The sequence below is a fragment of the Macrobrachium nipponense genome, chromosome 44 (genome assembly GCF_015104395.2).
Source record: "Macrobrachium nipponense isolate FS-2020 chromosome 44, ASM1510439v2, whole genome shotgun sequence".
NCBI lineage: Eukaryota > Metazoa > Arthropoda > Malacostraca > Decapoda > Palaemonidae > Macrobrachium > Macrobrachium nipponense.
This window is the reverse complement of record NC_087221.1, coordinates 46,835,147-46,852,921: the sequence shown is the minus strand read 5'-3', so window position 1 is coordinate 46,852,921 and position 17,775 is coordinate 46,835,147. Positions and strand designations below refer to the sequence as shown.

Genomic DNA, 17,775 nt, shown 5'->3' with positions numbered 1-17,775 from the left:
TTGCCATGGGAACCTCTCCGGGAATGACGGTAACAAGATCGCGATTATCTCCGGAGGTAAAGGTTTTGAATGGACGCAGAATTATATTCATCTTTTCCGAGACAACTTGTTTGCATTGATTACTTGAGCTCTGAAATACATGCAGAGAGAGAGAGAGAGAGAGAGAGAGAGGAGAGAGAGAGAGAGAGAGAACATCAATGAAAGCTTTCACTCTGGTTGGGTTGGAATTAGCAAACCCCGGCTCCCCTTAGGAGAGAGAGAGAGAGAGAGAGAGAGAGAGAGAGAGAGAGAGAGAGAGAATATCTTACAAAAAAACTGTATGGAATAGAGAGAGCTTCCGATGAGAGGAAAGTCTTCAACACTATCATGGGAATGCGGGTTTGGGGAGGAGGGTAGGAGTAAGACTGGGGGACGGGGAGGGGCCGAGGAGATAAGATGAGAGAAAGTTTTCACTTTTGGGAAATCGCCCTCATGAATTTCTCTCACAATTATTTTGCGTGATTCCCATTATGTGACGCGAGGCTGACTCATTATCTCGCGTTTTGGAAAGCTCCGTTCGAAGCTCGATAAAGGGGAATAAAAAAGAATAAAGTAAATAAGTAATACAAACTATGAGAGAGAGAGAGAGAGAGAGAGAGAGAGGAGAGAGAGAGAGTATCAATGAATGCTTTAGAAAGACACGCTGGAAGCTGCGTAAAGGGAATGAATGAGAGAGAGAGAGAGAGAGAGAGAGAGAGAGAGAGAGAGAGAGAGGGGGGGGGGGGGGGTATCAACAAATGCTTCCGAAAGCTGAACAAAAGGGAATAAATGAGAATACAGTCAACATATAATATACGTAGACTGCGTGTGTGTGTTTGAGAGAGAGAGAGAGAGAGAGAGAGAGAAAATATCAATGAATTCGCCTTCCCATTTTTAATAAATAGTATGACGCCTTGTTTCCTCGCCCGGGATCAAACCATTTTCCTCCAGCAAGTGAGGCGAGCGACGTACCTCTTAACCTCGAGACATTCTCTCATCAAACGCCATGAATCATTCAGAAAGAAAGAAGGAGGGAAAGAATGAAATCGCACAGTGGCTTTCTTCTTTCTCAACATTTTATCCCGGATTTTATACTTGGGAGACCAGAGGGAGACCTAGAACTGGTCTTTTCCTCTTCTACGGCGCTGGTCTCGACGTTTTCACGAAAGACCATTAATCTGGAGGAGAAACACGGCGGCACCCTCACACCCACCCCCCCCCCCCCCCCCACCCCCCACCCCCGACCCCGTCCCCCAAAACCCGAGTTCAGGGTTTGGCCGGTATCTGCATGTTTCGTGTAAAGACCAACATCCATCTTCCGTAGTGGCCATTGTGGTCTTTATGGATAGATAACACAAAGGACTTTTGTCCATCCTGCTCTACCAGCTCTTCTCCCATCAATCACGGCCCCCCTTCATTTCCGCCCACCCAGTGGGGGGAAAAATGTGTCTCGTATCTCCATTTCAAACTACGGGTAAAAAGTGAAGACTGGCTCTCTCTCTCTCTCTCTACCCACACACACACACACACACAAGTATATATATTATATATATATATATATATATATATATATAGTATATATATATATATATATATATATATATATATATATATATATATATATCTGGGAGCTTCGTTCTTGGCCCACCTTCCGAAGAAGTCTCGTATCACCATTTTAATTATGGGTAAGTGAAGATCTCTCTCTCTCTCTCTCTCTCTCTCTCTCTCTCTCTCTCTCTCTCTCTCTCTCTGACACTGAAGACTTCGTCCTCAGCTCCGAGGTAAACGGCCGACGCCTTCCCCGCGGATTCATCACCAAGACGTCGCGAGGATTCGCAACCGCGTCTCCCGAAAGACGGCCGTGATCGTAAAGCATTCTCCCGTCTGAGGAACCTCTCACGCATTCTATATAAACGTCGCTTCAAGTACCTCGTTCCCGTCGGCGTAAATCATCGGTATTGGAGGCAACATAGCTCTTGGGAGAGCGATGAACACAGGAGGGCGGCCGGGCCACCGTCGACCTTTTAGCTGGTTAAAAAAAAAAAAAAAAAAAAAAAAAACCTACAATAAATAAAATAAAAACGAGTAGGAGGGGGTAGCCATCGAGGGTAATTGGGTTACCCTCCGAAAGTAACCGAGCTTAATGTATTCCCTGAGAAGAATATATGCTAACGTAGATTTATTTTTTGAGTAACCAAGCTCAATATATTCCATGGGAGAAATGTATGATAATGTACTACGTACGTAACCTTTACTCAACAAATAATTCCTCATAAATAAATTATAACTCAGTAGTTAGTTTACTTTACTTGACAAGACAATGAATAAAAAAAAAGGAGTTGTGATAAAGGTTGCATAGTTTCAGCGACCCTAAATTAGAGGAGTAACACTTCTGTTTATGTACAACAGTATTAAAAAACCTAGCGTTGCATTTATGCATGAGACTGACAGAAATCTATATTTTACGATATCCTTAATTCGGCAGCGTTAACGAGTGAGCAGAGGTGTAAAATAGCTCCTTCTGTTATCTGTTACTATTTCGCCTTGAATGTGAATAGCTTTCGTTTAAAAAAAACATCACACACGAAAGAAAGGAAACAAACATTCTCCTTCCAAAGAAATTCAAGGTCGCAGTCGCAAGTAATTTCGTGTTATACGACAATGACTGTTTTTGTTCCCGGGATTCCACGTCGCAGCTTCCCTTCCCTTTTCTTACGGAACTTTCTGAATTGCCACTTGGATTACAAGACAGCTCAAACCGCCAGTAATTTGACAATGAAACCGTTACATAACCTAGGAATCACCTGATTCATTGTAGAAAAAAAATTATGGCGTAAGGATCGCTGGAGGTTTCGATAGGGCTTCTCAAATGTAAGATGCCTTTCGATAAGGAAGTTTTAATAAGTACCTTATACAAGTTACTCTACTATAATGAGTTAAGAATGACTAAGATTCAGTTCACGCTGAGAGACATGGAAAAATACGCACAAGCGCTCACTGTTTAAAATTTGTATTGATATATACATAAAATCATATATGAGTGGAGTCACTAAAAGGCAGGATTAGTCCTGGGGTTAAGAATATAAGGAATGAATTTCTGAGTTATTTGTGATGCTACTTTCGCTGTTGTATCATCAAGTGTAATTCTCTCAAAACACATGTTTGCCAGACTTTCCTTCTGGTATAATATTAGTTTGGGTTTAATTTTGATTAAATTTAAAATGCACTTGTTTGTATATAAGCAGATTCTGTACTGTTATGAGGGCAGATATTGGCTGGTTTAAATTAAACCAACTTCAAGCCTGCATGGGTAAAGTTACAGTAAAAATAATGAAGAGTCAATGTACACACAGGCTTGGCGTGTACCCCTGGACTCAGGCTAAACCAACTGAGACGATCGGTGTGCTATGATATTTACATGAATGTAGGGAACGCTTAGCCCGTTTTCTTTTATCGTGTCCGTTTTCTTTTACACCGACTTTCCGTTTTCTTTCCAGCCAATAACCCGTTTTCTGTTATGGGAAACTGTTGTTTTCCTTTATAACATTCGAATATTATGTAACGAGATCGTCCATCGTGAGCATTCATCAGGGACGAGGTGGATATACAAGTCCTATGTGACAATACAACCATTCGCTATATCCATCAAGTAGTAATTAACTAAAACTTGATTTTGCCCTGAAATCGACATACTGGGGTACAGTTGACTGTTATTAATCTTTTGCAATTATTTCGTTCGGATGAGGCTATGAAAAAGGAATAAGAAAGTGCTGTCACTTGGTTCGTGACTAACTGTGGTTTTTTATTCGTGCTTGCGATGTTGTCGTAATTGATAATTAAACAGTATGAGAAAATTCTTGCCCATTGCGAGGAGATCGCATTATTCAGGCAATAAGGGTGGACAGTTTTAAAATGTCGTGTGCCAGTTTTTCATGTAAAAAAAGGCTCTATCCGGCGTTCTGGAGCATGTAAGACGTCACTTGCCCCGAGTTTTACAGGTAACACGACTAACGTATATTTACACAAACCTTCCGAAAAGAGGTAAAAGTAACTCTCGTTACACTTGGCGTGGTCACTGCGCATGCGCCCGCATCCAAGTGTCAGGGACCAGACTTCTTCTTCTTTTTTTTTTTAAGTCCTTCCTAATTAAGAGTAATGGCGAACAGCGCTTCGATAAAAGTCGTGTACCATTGTACTATCCTCACGCAGGTCAGACTTTTCGAGAACCGAGTCGGGAACGAAAGTAAGATTAAACGATAGAGGACTTTGTTCTTCAATTGAGATTTTCGGGGAGAGTCCAAGAGATCTTTAATTAGAAGACATTTTCCTCTTGGTTACTGATAACCGCCGTTTACTTTTGTGTTCATTTCCAACTAATTCTATTATAAACAAGTAAGCGAATTTTGCGAAATCTTTGATCGCTGGCCACTAGATATTTTCAAAAGCAAATTTTACCTTGCAATATGGAAAGTTTTATTGTACCTTGCAATATGGAAAGTTTTATTGATACAAGGATGATAATTAAGTCTTCACGAAATGCAACATAGTCAAATAAGGAGTTACCTTTACCCATGGGTCTCTCGTGAAAAATATGCAAAATTTTCAATGGGAACTAAAATCTTTTAAGAAGATGAATATTCAGTAATACGCGAATCACGTGATCAACTTTTTCAGTCTGGGGGAAAAATTGATGTTCAAAAGAGTTTTATACAGAGAGAGAGAGAGAGAGAGAGAGAGAGAGAGAGAGAGAGAGAGAGAGAGAGAGAGAGATTCAGCCTTCATTTTACAAGGAACTCGAAACTTGCATCTCTTTTTCAGATGCTGATAACCACATTATGGCGCTCAATTATGAAAAATCATGAGGTCACTTCTTTTAAATCTCAGAATTTAAAAAAGGGACGCATTTTCCTTTTCATACCGTCAATACACGTGTTCGAGTCCATTACAATTTACATATCACTCCATTTGACACACATCTTTCCTTACTAAGAAATAAAAAAAAAAATCATCGGAATGTTTTATGATAACAACATGGATAACAACATGCTATAGGCACGTACATATTATTACCACGACGCAAATTGATGATTGTACTGGGAGTAATGACGATAATCTCCCGACAACGGCGCAGAGAGAGAGAGAGAGAGAGAGAGAGAGAGAGAGAGAGAGAGAGAGAAGAGTGCATCAGAGACAGTTCTGAAATACTTCGATTAACTTTTTATCTGCCTTTTCTTCTTCCGAGGGGCATTCCAATTTCTGAAAACTGGTTTTCTTAATGTTCTTTTGAAGGCTGCTAGTGGTCTCGGAGTTAAGTCCATTAGCTTCTTACCCTTCCGGTTATACACTCTTTGGTGAGTGGACCAGAGGCGGAGGGTGGTGGACCAGGTGGTGGGAGATTTTGGAAACCTGTCAGACCTGAGGCCACAAGGTTTTTAAAAGAAGGTGGCCTAAAGTCAGAGGTGGAATAAGGGCCGATCGGATAATTTGCCCTCTCCCTCGTCACAAATGGTCATTTGCAAAATGGTAATATAACTTTATTATTATTATTATTATTATTACTATTATTATTTAGATAAACTGTATTTACGCACAACAAGCCCACCACAGGGCTTGAAATTCAAGCTTCAAAAGACTATGGTGTTCACCTGAAAGCTGTAACAGAACGTAATAGGAATATAGAAAGAAGCGATCGGTTATTATAAAAGTAAAAATTAGTTAACAAATTAATCATTATATAGATCAAAATGTAAGTCAATCATATAATACCCGGATAAGGCGTTTCAATGTGAATGATCCGAAATAAATCGCGTAAGCCTGGACATAAATCAAAGTTCGAGTTGACGGCTGACGGGGTTGGTAGCAACTGACCTGTTGCCATCACAGTTAAGATCCCCGATACCGCTCCTAAACGGCTAATCACAATACTACGTATCTCGGCAGACAGACAGACAGACAGACAAGACAGACGGACGGACGGACAAACTGTAATGACCATCATCGACTGAAGAACAGAGTGGCCACGCTATCTCAAATAACATCAGTGACGACCCGAAGAGACGTTCCTTCACGGGGGGCCCACAGAATGCTATCAAGTGATCCCATCTTTCAAAAGGGCCATTATTCAAATGCTGGCTGCCATCTCCTTCGGAGGCTGATGCGAAACTCTCACAAGACCGAAGAATGACGCACATCCGACTGGTGGGAAATACCTTCGGACGACAAATTTATAATATCTACCTTTCTCTCTCTCTCTCTCTCTCTCTCTCTCTCTCTCTCTCTCTCTCTCTTTATCTTCCACAGACCTCGACTGCGATCGAGCAGCAATCCGCTTAAGGGATGTCACATCTTGCTTTTAGCTTTTAAGACCAAGTTCAGAAAGGGTGCCAAGGCAAAAGAATTCGGAAATTTAAGTGGAGGGGAGAGGGCCGGGGGTGGGGGTGGGGGTGAGGGTGGGGGCAGGCCGATGCGTAAGTGCAAGTGCAATGGCAAAGCGAATGGCCCCCGAAAAGAGGAGAAGCGAGTCGCACAAAGGATTTTGATTTGGCGCAACAGTCAAAAGGGTTTGAGGGGAGCGGGAGGAGTAGGGGGAGGGGGAGAGGGGATTTCTCTACCAAGCCAGGCCATTCCTACAGACTCTGCATAAATCTCTTTATGAAAAGTCAAGGTTAAAAATATTCCGAGTATATTCGGGGAAGGGGAGGGGAAAGGGGGGATGGGGGAACTCTTTTTATGTCCGGCACCGTGTCACCGCTCCATCAATAAACGACAAAGCGATCGGTGGATAATGGAAGCTCATTCGGATACCGAAGTCGTTTTTTTTTTTTTAATCTGATATTTGTAGACGAAAGGATTTTAATGGAATCGGTATCGTGGGTCTTCTGAGGGAAGGAATGACCTGCAGGAAAAAGGATAAGAGAAAAAAATAACTTTTTTGAATACTTGAGCAAACGTAACCAGCCGCAGGACATTACAAGGTCCACTTTAGCAGTGAAATGTTTTAAAAGTCTCTCTCTCACTCTCTCTCTCTCTCTCTCTCTCTCTCTCTCGAGGAGCACTTATATTCTGGAGCTCATTAGCATTTCAAATAATGCTGCTAGCTATTGCCATGTTAAACAGAGTGGCTGAATACTAATTACATAAAAATGAACGACAAACACCGATATCAGGTGAATTTGTCCCTCTTTGCGGTTCAATTTCAAGAGGTTTCAGATCAGTTAGCTGAAATAATTAGTTATCTCGTGAAAGGATTATTTTTCTTATTGTTGTAAACATACTGAATTACATATCTAGGCACTGTAACATGAGGGATTTAAGGTCTGATAATTGAAGTAACAAGTAACCTTCCTGTCATAATTCTTATCTTTTTTATTGTTATAAAACATTTTGAATGACCTAGACACAATTACATATAATTTCAACAAGCATTTCTGTATATTGCGCATTAAAGAATGGTTGTCAAGTTCTTCGTTCAGTATTTTCCGATAAATATAAAATGGGAATTTATCAAAATGTTGACATTCCCAGTGAATCATGAATTGATATTGTATTTGATATAGTCAGAATTTTGGGGGCCCTGATTTTCCCAGTATAATAATTTCCTTGTAAATCATGCTTTATTTTCTTAATGTCCTTTTTGGTGAGAGGTGTCTTTAATAGGTCTTATCAAAATTGAGCAATGTTGAAATCACCGAAATTTTTACCTTAGAAAGTAGCGCTATACTATAGATCCAAATATACATCAATTAGTGTTTGAAACTGCACGACGTCTATTCTAATTTATAGCATTGGGCTACTCTCTTGACGTAATAATTTTAATATTCTAATATTGAGGAATTATAATGTAAACCCATTAAAGGCACACCTCACCAAAAATGACATTAAAACTAATTATACATTAAAGATATGATACTGCAAAAATCAGGCTCCCAGAAAATTCTGACTGGATTACATATAATATTTTCTATTGTTCGAAAGCGTGGAGGGACAGAAGCGAATAATAAAGAGACGACTTACTACTTTACTGTTAATTGACTGATTTGTGGCTATTTAAAACTGGCGTCACTACATCTAGGTTATTGACGCCCGATACTGTTTAAAGAAGCAAATATTTACGAGGGAATATGATGTTATCACTGTTGATTTTTTTTCCCCAGGGGTACGGTTTGGTTTAGAGGTATTCTGCGTGCGTAGGAGTCGAGGTATAAACAAAATCAATTCAGAACCTCTTCTCGAGGCCGAGACAGGTGAGCTGATGCGTCAGGCTCCGACGCCTATATATGCTTATCGGCGTCTCATTAAAAACACAGCAAGTGTTAAATTCTTCCGCCGAGGCTGGACCAGATGGGGCTGGTAAAAGTAAACACAGCGAGAGCAAATGGACCACGTCTTGAATAAGTTAAAAGCGGACGCAATAATTTGCACTTTCCAGTATCGAACCTACCGATACTGGCAGCGATAATAATAAAATGAACGAACTTAAATAAAGTGGTCGCTATCATTTGAGAGAGCCTATATGCTTGCAAAGCCAATGCCGAAGGTTTAACGATGTGATTTACTTTATACAGAATTATAAAGGAAAATATAATTTAACATGCGAATTATACGCAGTTAAAACTGAAGACGGGTAACAACTGAATTATCTCCTATTGTTTCTTCAATTATTATATTCAACATGAATGCCACATGTTAAAAGGCATCAAAATTATGACACGATCAACAGACGATTTCACTGAAAAGACGAAAAGGGACCGATAATTAAAGTCTTTTCAAAAATCTCTTCGTCTCTCTCATTCTCCCTTCATCCGGGCCTCCCCCTCCCTCTCCACTGTCTCTCCTCTGTCCAGCTCCTCTAGCGGGTCCCATCCACTCTCCTCGCCCTCTTCTCGACTCCTCCCTCTCCTAACCACTCTCTCCCCTGTCTCTTCCCACTCTCAGCCTTTCTCTTATCCTCTCTCTCTCTCTCTCTCTCTCTCTCTCTCTCTCTCTCCGAATTGGGTAGACGTTTTGAAAAGCATTAGTTATTTAATAAAGAAACATCCGTTTAAATTTAGTTATTGATACGACATTTTAACAATCGTAATGCCGGCAGCTTCAATCACATCATATTATAAAGGCGTAAGCAATTCATAACAGGATACCACATAAGTCGGCAACGCCTGGCGATGGGAATACGGAAGCACCGTTCGAAATTAGTAAGTTTCAGCAGGAAATATCACGAAGAAAGGATGTATAAAAATGGCGAGGTTAACACACGCTTCCACGGAAAGGAAGGTAAAAAAAATTATATATGAAATTTAAACAAACGGAAATGGAAAAAAGGAAGTGTGCACAAAAACGTCATCGGAACCGGAGATGGAGGATGGACGCAAGTTTTGGTAAAAATCGAAGAAATGATTTGATTCAAGAGGCGATTATTTGGGGTGGGGGAGGTTCGGTTGGAACTGGAATTAGAACATAAAATTCAGGCCCAAAACCAAGCGCTGGAGATAATGTTGGAACAATCGCACGGACAGGGCTAAAGGAAGTTAATCGAAGACATAGAATATGAACGAAGGTACAGTAAAAAGGAATAAAAGGGGTTGCAACTAGGGGCCGAAGAGACGCTGCGGAGAACATTTAGTAATGCCTACAGTGCACCGCGCGAGCTGCACTGACGGCACTACCTCCCTAGGGGCAGACTACGTTGAAAAGGTGTGAGGTGGGCATGAATATGGCCCTTCAGGGGCGTCATCTCCCATGAATGAAAGCAGCTCACAGACGGTGACAGACACAGGGGGGAAGTATTCCCAGTTAATTGCACAAGGACATGACGATTTGGAGGGTGATCGTTTGGTTTGGGGGGGGGAGGTTGTGTAAAGGGAAGGGGGAGGGGGTGGGGTGGGTGGGGGAAGTAGTACTTCCACAATAATTAACCCCTCGGCGTCTTTCCTGTGGCCAATTACGCGTTATTAACGGGAGTGAGTGTACAGAGTCCCTGCGAAGTGAAATTTCGACTGACCATGACTATAGGACTCTAATTACCTGAGAGAGAGAGAGAGAGAGAGAGAGAGAGAGAGAGAGAGAGAGAGAAGCCTCTCGAATTCCGTATGTAATTGCATACACGTTCGTACATATACATATATGTAAATGTCATAGCGCTTTGCTAAAAAGGGAAATTGCTTATTTCCGTCCTGATCCCGTTTCTCAGAATTAAAGAAAATCTTGAGACGAAGAATAATCCGTTTTATACTTTCAGCGGTTCGTCGAAATTGTATTGTATAACGAAATAACGTACCAGCCATTTGAGGACATCAAATGACGATAAACAAATATCAATACGCTGGTGATCGTCAATTGTTAAAGACTACTGAGCTTATTTTGTATCGCTGAACGCAGATATCGCTACGTATATTTCGCAAAATGCGAACATTATCCTTTAGGTTAATTGCAATTTAATAAGAAGGTAAAAGGTAGCGTTCATCGTGCTTACAAAGTAACAAGAAAACGCTCCTTCGGCAAAGGATACTCCGAACTCGATGTACAGACAACAAAGCGAGCGCATTATATGAGACAAATGCATTCACTTCGCTCAAGATCGTTGTAAGCTATTATTATCCTAAGGGATTTGCACTCCTTAGACCTCTGCGCCTTCAGATGACACAAGGGCATATATATATATATAATATATATATATATATTATATATATATATATATATATATATATATATATTATATATATATATATATATATATATATATAATATATATAAGTAGAGTCCACATGTATACACTGTGTGAACACCGCGTGCGTAGATAAACTTTAAAACACAAAAATGGATAACAAAGTTGAGAAGAGCTGCAGAATCATAAAATGAAAGACATACGAGTAGAGAAGAGAGAGAGAGAGAGAGAGAGAGAGAGAGAGAGAGGTAAGCAGAAAAGTAGGTGGGTCACGTTCTGGCAGGTGGGCATGTCGGATGAGAGTGAGGGTACAGGGTAGACTACTATACTCGCTACGGGTGGTAGCCCCAGTCCTGATGAGTTGGCGGGGGGAGGGAGGGGTGGGATGATCGAGGTTGGTTGGTCTCCCCGACTTCAGGTTCCCAGTCCTTTCTGTTCTAGATGGAGCTCAGTCGGAGGAGAGCAGCGGTCGCCGAAGGTTGCATACCGTCTCGCCGGAGACGAAAGATGATTTACGTTTTCCTTTATCGTTCGTCTCCTTTTTCCTGTCTCTTCGGATTTCCTGGCCACCAATATCCGTTTCGCCGAATCGACTTTTTTTTTTCCTTTTTTCACTTTAACCGCTATAAGTAGCGTGAATTTTCTTACGCTACTTTTATAGGTCACAGAGCTCAGAAAGCATGAAGCGCAAAATGAGACAAGGAATTTAACTTACAAATGGACGCAGAATTATAAACTGGCCGTTTTACTGAATTATTCTGGAGAAATATTTTCAAAAGTAGTAAAAGCGAATTAAATCGAACGTCAAGATAACAATTTTGTAGCAAGGACAATTTCTAGCTAGAAAATTGTTATACATGAAATGACGAAGAAATACGAAAATAGCAATATACTGAAGGGCTACTATATGCTTAAGTAATTCCAGATAAAGACTTATCTAAAACGAATTAAGATTAAAGTGATCAAGTCAATCTACTATATATATATACACCCACATACACACATATATATATATATATATATATATATATATATATATATTAGATATATATAGATACATATATAGTCTTGAGAGTGTATGTACTATTTTATGCACGTATGTATGTGCGTGTATGTATGTGTGTGTGTATGAATGTATGTAGGTGCGGGCAAAAGAAGGGCGGGGTCGGTGAATGGAGTAGTGATGGGGACCCAACAGCTTCCTGCGGAACTGGTCGGCCACCGTCGGGCAATGAGAGAGAGAGAGAGAGAGAGAGAGAGAGAGAAGAGAGAGAGAGAGAGAGAGAGAGAGAAACTACAGTCTTCTAAGTGATTTCTTTGTTTTACTCTAGCATACATCATTATCTTAATACTTGCTTATGTAGGTATGTAGAAAAAATGCGTGTTTTCAAATCTTGGTTTTAATGCATTCAATATGAAAAGCAAAGATCCTATAGTAGAGAGAGAGAGAGAGAGAGTTCAATGTTCTAATAATTTTACTTTCTTCTTTTGTACTCTGGCATACATCTTTATCCTACTACTTACTTATGTAGGTATTTAGAATAAAAGGCGTTTTTATTTTGTTAAATTCTGGGGTTTAGGCATTACACGAAAAGGAAAGATCCTACATTCTCATTTATTCTTTGACAGTTCGAATTCAAGCTATTATCCACTGGGAAATGACCTAAACTCTTAGTATAGTAGCCCATATCCCTGAATGGCTTACGAGCACTGGGAGATACAGACATCATACAGGATTATACAGACTTAGTGGCTGATAGCCACGTTATGCAGAATGAAGTTTTAAGCTCAGAAAGGAAATGAAATGACACCTTTCTCTCTCTCTCTCTCTCAAATCATATAATGTATATATATATTATATATATATATGATAATATATATATATATATATATATATATGTCTTCATCTCCAGTGATTTTTGTACCTAGATTCATCTTCTTATCAGCACAGTTGACTAGAAACATTAATTATGAAATACTTTACTACGATAATAAATCATTCCACGAGAATAAGCGGTTCATTCTGAGTTACAGATTTTCCGTCTAATGATGGATTTGTGAATGACGACATTAAAAGGTGGATTATTCCAACGAATGTATTATCTCTTATAAAAAATATGCTGCAATACATGCATGAATCCATTTTCCAACTAATCTGAGCCTCTGTCATATACATTCAACTTAGGTATCAATTATAAGGGAACTAGATGCCTTTGTATTAGCTAGTTACATCAGCTTTCTTCATTCATGAAGAAGGTAAGCCGTTTATTTCACACAATACAGAATCTTTAATTTATTACAGACTTGCAAATAGCTTTAAATAGTAAAGGTTTCCAAAACTGCAGTCTTTAATATCTAGAGTCACTCTTTTCGAAGTACACCCAAAAGGCAAGCATGACACGATGGATGGACGCATCTGCTCGTCCTCCTCCCTTACCATTCGACGGAAGTGAGAGGGTGGAGGGAGGTGGGCGAGGAAGGAATATATTCGATAAAAGGGACGTAGGGTGTAAAGGAGAAGGACAGGAAGAAGAAGAAGAAGAAGAGGAGGAGAAAGAACACGAATCATTACCATCATTATTTGGTTTGACGAGTTGCGGTTTTCCACTCGCGTTTTGTTGCAACGCCGTTGGGCTGCCACTTCGGGATGAGAGATGTGCGAAAGTATTTATTTCTTCATGGAAATTTCTCACTCATGGAAGTCTAATACGCCCTCTGGGATTACTAAGCACACTTGCACTGAGCAGTAAAGCTATACATTGTGGATAATGGCATATTTGTGTTTGATCATTCCTGCCGCTCGTTGGTGTCGGTTGATTAATCTGAAACGCTCAAGGAAGGATCTTGCGTTCTTTAAACTGTCTTTCGTTGTAAAGTAATGCAAATCACTACTCGGATGACAAGCGTTATGAGTACAGTGCGCTACGTATTCTAATAAGAAGGAAGATATTGATTCCGGTTTGTCATTTAGATTAGCAAAAGTTTTCGAAACACTCGCGTGTAATTAATGAATGCTATAATCCGTACGTTTCCAAATTCATTAGTAATTTTACATCGTTTCCTTTTATTACCTTCTTTGAATACTGTGAGAGTTAGTTCTACATAAATTGTTGTGGCATCATTCTTACCTTGTCAAATGCTTTTTATTTGTTAAACCGAATCGAATATAAGTTTCCTACTAAAGCTAGCTTGAAAATTACCCGTGATATCATGAAATAACACGCAAATATACAAGCGCGCGTTAGCTCAGATCCATTTTGTCATTTAAACTGAAAAGGCAAAAACATCATTTCCTCTCATTTCCCATTAAACTGGAAGTAAAAGTTAATGGGGTGCGGGGAGAGCAAAAGAGGGTGAGCGCCGTATGCCAAGATAATTGGCGACGAAATGACCGAGGGGCAGGTGGTATTGTTCATATACCCAGCGGTTAGCGAGCCCAGAGTAGAACAACAGAATAACAGACTCTTGTTATATATGAGGGGAATGAACATATGCCTTTTATCATTTGTTGTTGACTCTTTTGGTTCATCCTCGGGGGCCAGCGACGGGTGGCTACTACAGTTTACGAGGCATTTTGATAACGTTTATGCCATACCACTTCCCAAAGCTGGATTTGATGTCGACTGGGACCAAAACTAACGGCTTCGTTGACAATATAATTTTTGTCGTATGGCTGCAGCTACGGCACGACAGATGTTCAGCGGACAAGTGATGACGGCGGCGATGATGATGCTTATGCTGATGATGGTCGCTTCAGCTGACTATGGGCACGTGGTATAAAACCTCTAGTCATCATTCCTTGAATATACTAAGCCGTCGAGGGACGACGAGCCGAGTGATACGATGATGGCTTATGAAAAATTAAAGGGATTTGTCCATGATTACCAAAACTACGAAGAGTGACTTCACATGACTGGATTTTGTTACAGTACAATTTATAACGAGCCATTTTTCTGGTTTAGGGAATATCTACAGAGGGACAAAAGAATGACTGATCAACATTCTCAGATGAAAATTAAACAGTTTTTAAGTAGAATCGACTAGGGTGCAAATAAGTAATTTCCTCGGAGGAAATTACTTATACAATGTCAATTTATATATATATATATATATATATATATATATATATACTATATATATATATATATATACAACATATACATACAGACGGTTAGACAAACAGGTAGATATAAATCATTAACTACTTATTTCAAGAATGAACAAAATACCTGAGTGATACTTTGAATTATTCAGATCTTTATTTAGTTCTTGGAGATTATTTAAAAGCGAATTCTGAATGAAACGCACATAACAAAGACTTAGAAGAGGAACACATTTCTTTGTTTGCATTGCCCTAGTAAAAGGAACGCAAAGTTATGATGGCATACAGATACGAGAATACTCAGCTATCGCAGGCAATCAGCGGAGAGCCGTAAATACAGGCGTTCAAATCCCGCAGAATTTGTACTCTGCACCATAATCCAGATCAGTTGCATTTTCCTATATTGTTTACACTTCGTCTCTCTCAGAAAAGACCGTAGTGTGTTTTTGTCCATCAGGATTTATCTATTGTACTTCCACAAGGATATCATTTACCATCCAGGATTCCAAGACAAGTTCCTCTTATTCCAGGCCTTTCAATCTGAATAAATTTATAGGCATGCATCACCACACTGGTTTTGTTTTACGATAATCAACAGTGAGTGATACAGCATCATGCCATTAAAAATCTCTCTTGCGAATGAAATAATCTGCTTTCTTTCTGTGTCACTGGAATGACGTTTTCCTTGTCCACTCCATTTCTAGTTATTTCGTAACTGAAGCGAATACTGACCTTTTGGCAATGATAACGGCTATAATGATAATGCGTAGCAGCAAGTCACCTTTGCTTATAATGGAGAAGTTTAATATGGAGTCTTAGTGGCGCAATATACGTTCTACACGAAAGCTTCGACATTTTTCATCCTGTCTGGTTCCTGGAGGATTATAATACAACATGGACTGTTCCTTACATTTCCAAGAGGAAGGAATTTTCACAAATGAAAGCTTTTCTTGTTATGCCAAATACAGAAAGCGATGTAAATACATGGATTAAAAATGTTATCAATAAACTGCACGAAATGTTCGTCAATTTTTTGTGAAATTCATGAATGCACAACCAGTGTAACATCGTCGACAACCATCGTTCCGCTGCATTTTGCTAGACAATCTTCTACAGAACTTGATTCTGGTGCAAATTCCTTATGTGGGATAGAAATGAAAATCGGAGCGCTCTCTGGCGCGCGTTGAAATCTCCAGAGCTGCGAACCACTGTTCTCGCGTTCGTACCCGTTACGACAAAAATCATTTACGTGGATAGTGATGCAACAAAATTCCTGACACGATAAAGCGACGAACAGAGCGGGTGACGGTGGAGGCTAACTTTCAAATTCTGTTGCGAGAAATCGGAAGAGCGAGAAGGAAGAGGAGAAAATGAAGCATAAGACGAACAGGACTGCTAGAATGATACTTACAATTACAGGTGATCCTTGGCATACATACGAATTATTTCCATAAATGTTCATAGAAATTTCTCACCAAGTCACTTGAACCACTGACTCAACCATCTATTGTTTCCTTCTTTCTTTTCTTATGGATTTTGCCTCATAAGAATGTCAAACAGACATACGCGTCACCATTCACTATATGTTCTCATCAGCTCACTTAATTTCAGTGCACAGTGGTGAGGGTTACTGAGCGCCTCTTACTGTACATGAACCAAATCTCCTCGCATATCTGCTCAAGAGATTCAAGTTTACTTATAATTTGACAAGCACAATCCTTTGCACAAAACAAGTTCACACTATTCTGCTAAGAGGAATTCTCTCCCAACATGTACTGGCGTACCACAGTCCTCATGAGATTTGGAAATCCACGACAGAAATACTCCTCTCAATTGCAATACAAGGCTGACTTGTCTTTTCTATCGGGATCTGTTGCATCAGCACCTCCTACGAGGGAAACGAGATATCCAGAACGTCGATTTTGGCCCCAAAGGCAATCGAAAACAAATATACACACTGAGGGCCACACTACTGGGAAGAGAGAAAAGGGAGGGAGAGGAAGAAGTGGTTCGGCTCGGCTGATATCTGCAACAGCAAGTGAAACGCGCGACTGGCCGAGCAAGCGGCTGCCACTCAACTGTGCGAAGACAGTGGGCCCCCACAACCGCCCTGGAGTATGCACGCCACGCACCGCCCCCTTCTCCTACTCACCTGCACCGCCCCCTTCTTTGCTGGACCGCCCTTACACGTTTCCTTATCGCCACCCAAAACCCCCCTGCAAATGGCCCCGCCTCTCACACCCGTCATGCTTACTGGACACTATAACAGGCAACCGCACTGCTAACATCTCCCATAGCTTCTCAAACAAACTGACAATTCAGCGCCTTTCACAGAATGCATAAACACGAACAAAGCTGCGCCAAGGGAAGCTGATCCTCAAACACACAGAATCACTCCAACAGGCTTTGATTTCCCAAAAGCATTTGCATTACCTCGGTAACTGAAAACAGTCAGTCCTTCCTCAACTCGAAGTGGCATTAGAGTTGCCTAAGGCGCTCTTGGCTGATGATTAGAAGTGTGGAGGAGGGAACTCCACTGTTTCATTGTGGTACCGCCTTCTCACATCGTCACGCCCGCGATTGGTGGTGTGACGTCATGAGTGCCCCCGCCCCCCTCGCCGTAGAGAACCCCCCGCTAACAAGGCACAGTAGCACACGACAAGGGCTCAGCGCCTGACGTGTCTTCAGATCGAGTCGCTTGTCGTCATCCCAGCACTTCGGTCAGGAGGTTTCTTCTTGGTCGCTCTCAGCTTCCCGAAGTCCCGTGAATCCCCACTGCCGTCGCCATCGTCCACAGAGTTGGGAATCTTCATAGATTTCATTTATCTGTTTATTTTGTATCAACATTATTTTGTGCAAATCGAAAGTATAACTTCCCTAGAATAATATATTCCCTTTGATCTTCATTGCTGTGCTAAAATACTCATTGAAATTTTCATAATTGTCACTTATATAGGATACTCAAAACACAAAAAGCAGTGAGGAGAATTCATCA

The 17,775-nt window shown here is 40.5% G+C and overlaps 1 protein-coding gene across 8 annotated transcripts in view; it reads right to left on the bottom strand.

The window, feature by feature from the left end:
* The window catches only part of LOC135204289 (paired box protein Pax-5-like), a 225,951-nt gene extending 209,065 nt beyond the window's left edge, over positions 1-16,886 (bottom strand). For 7 of the 8 annotated variants that reach the window (XM_064234437.1, XM_064234443.1, XM_064234441.1 and 4 more), the window contains exon 1: positions 16,192-16,885. The gene's annotated coding sequence lies outside the window, so the exon portion shown is untranslated. Of the gene's footprint in view, positions 1-16,191 lie in introns of all 8 variants that reach the window. The other variant, XM_064234438.1, reaches the window with a different exon arrangement.
* Between the last annotated feature and the right edge of the window lie 889 nt (positions 16,887-17,775).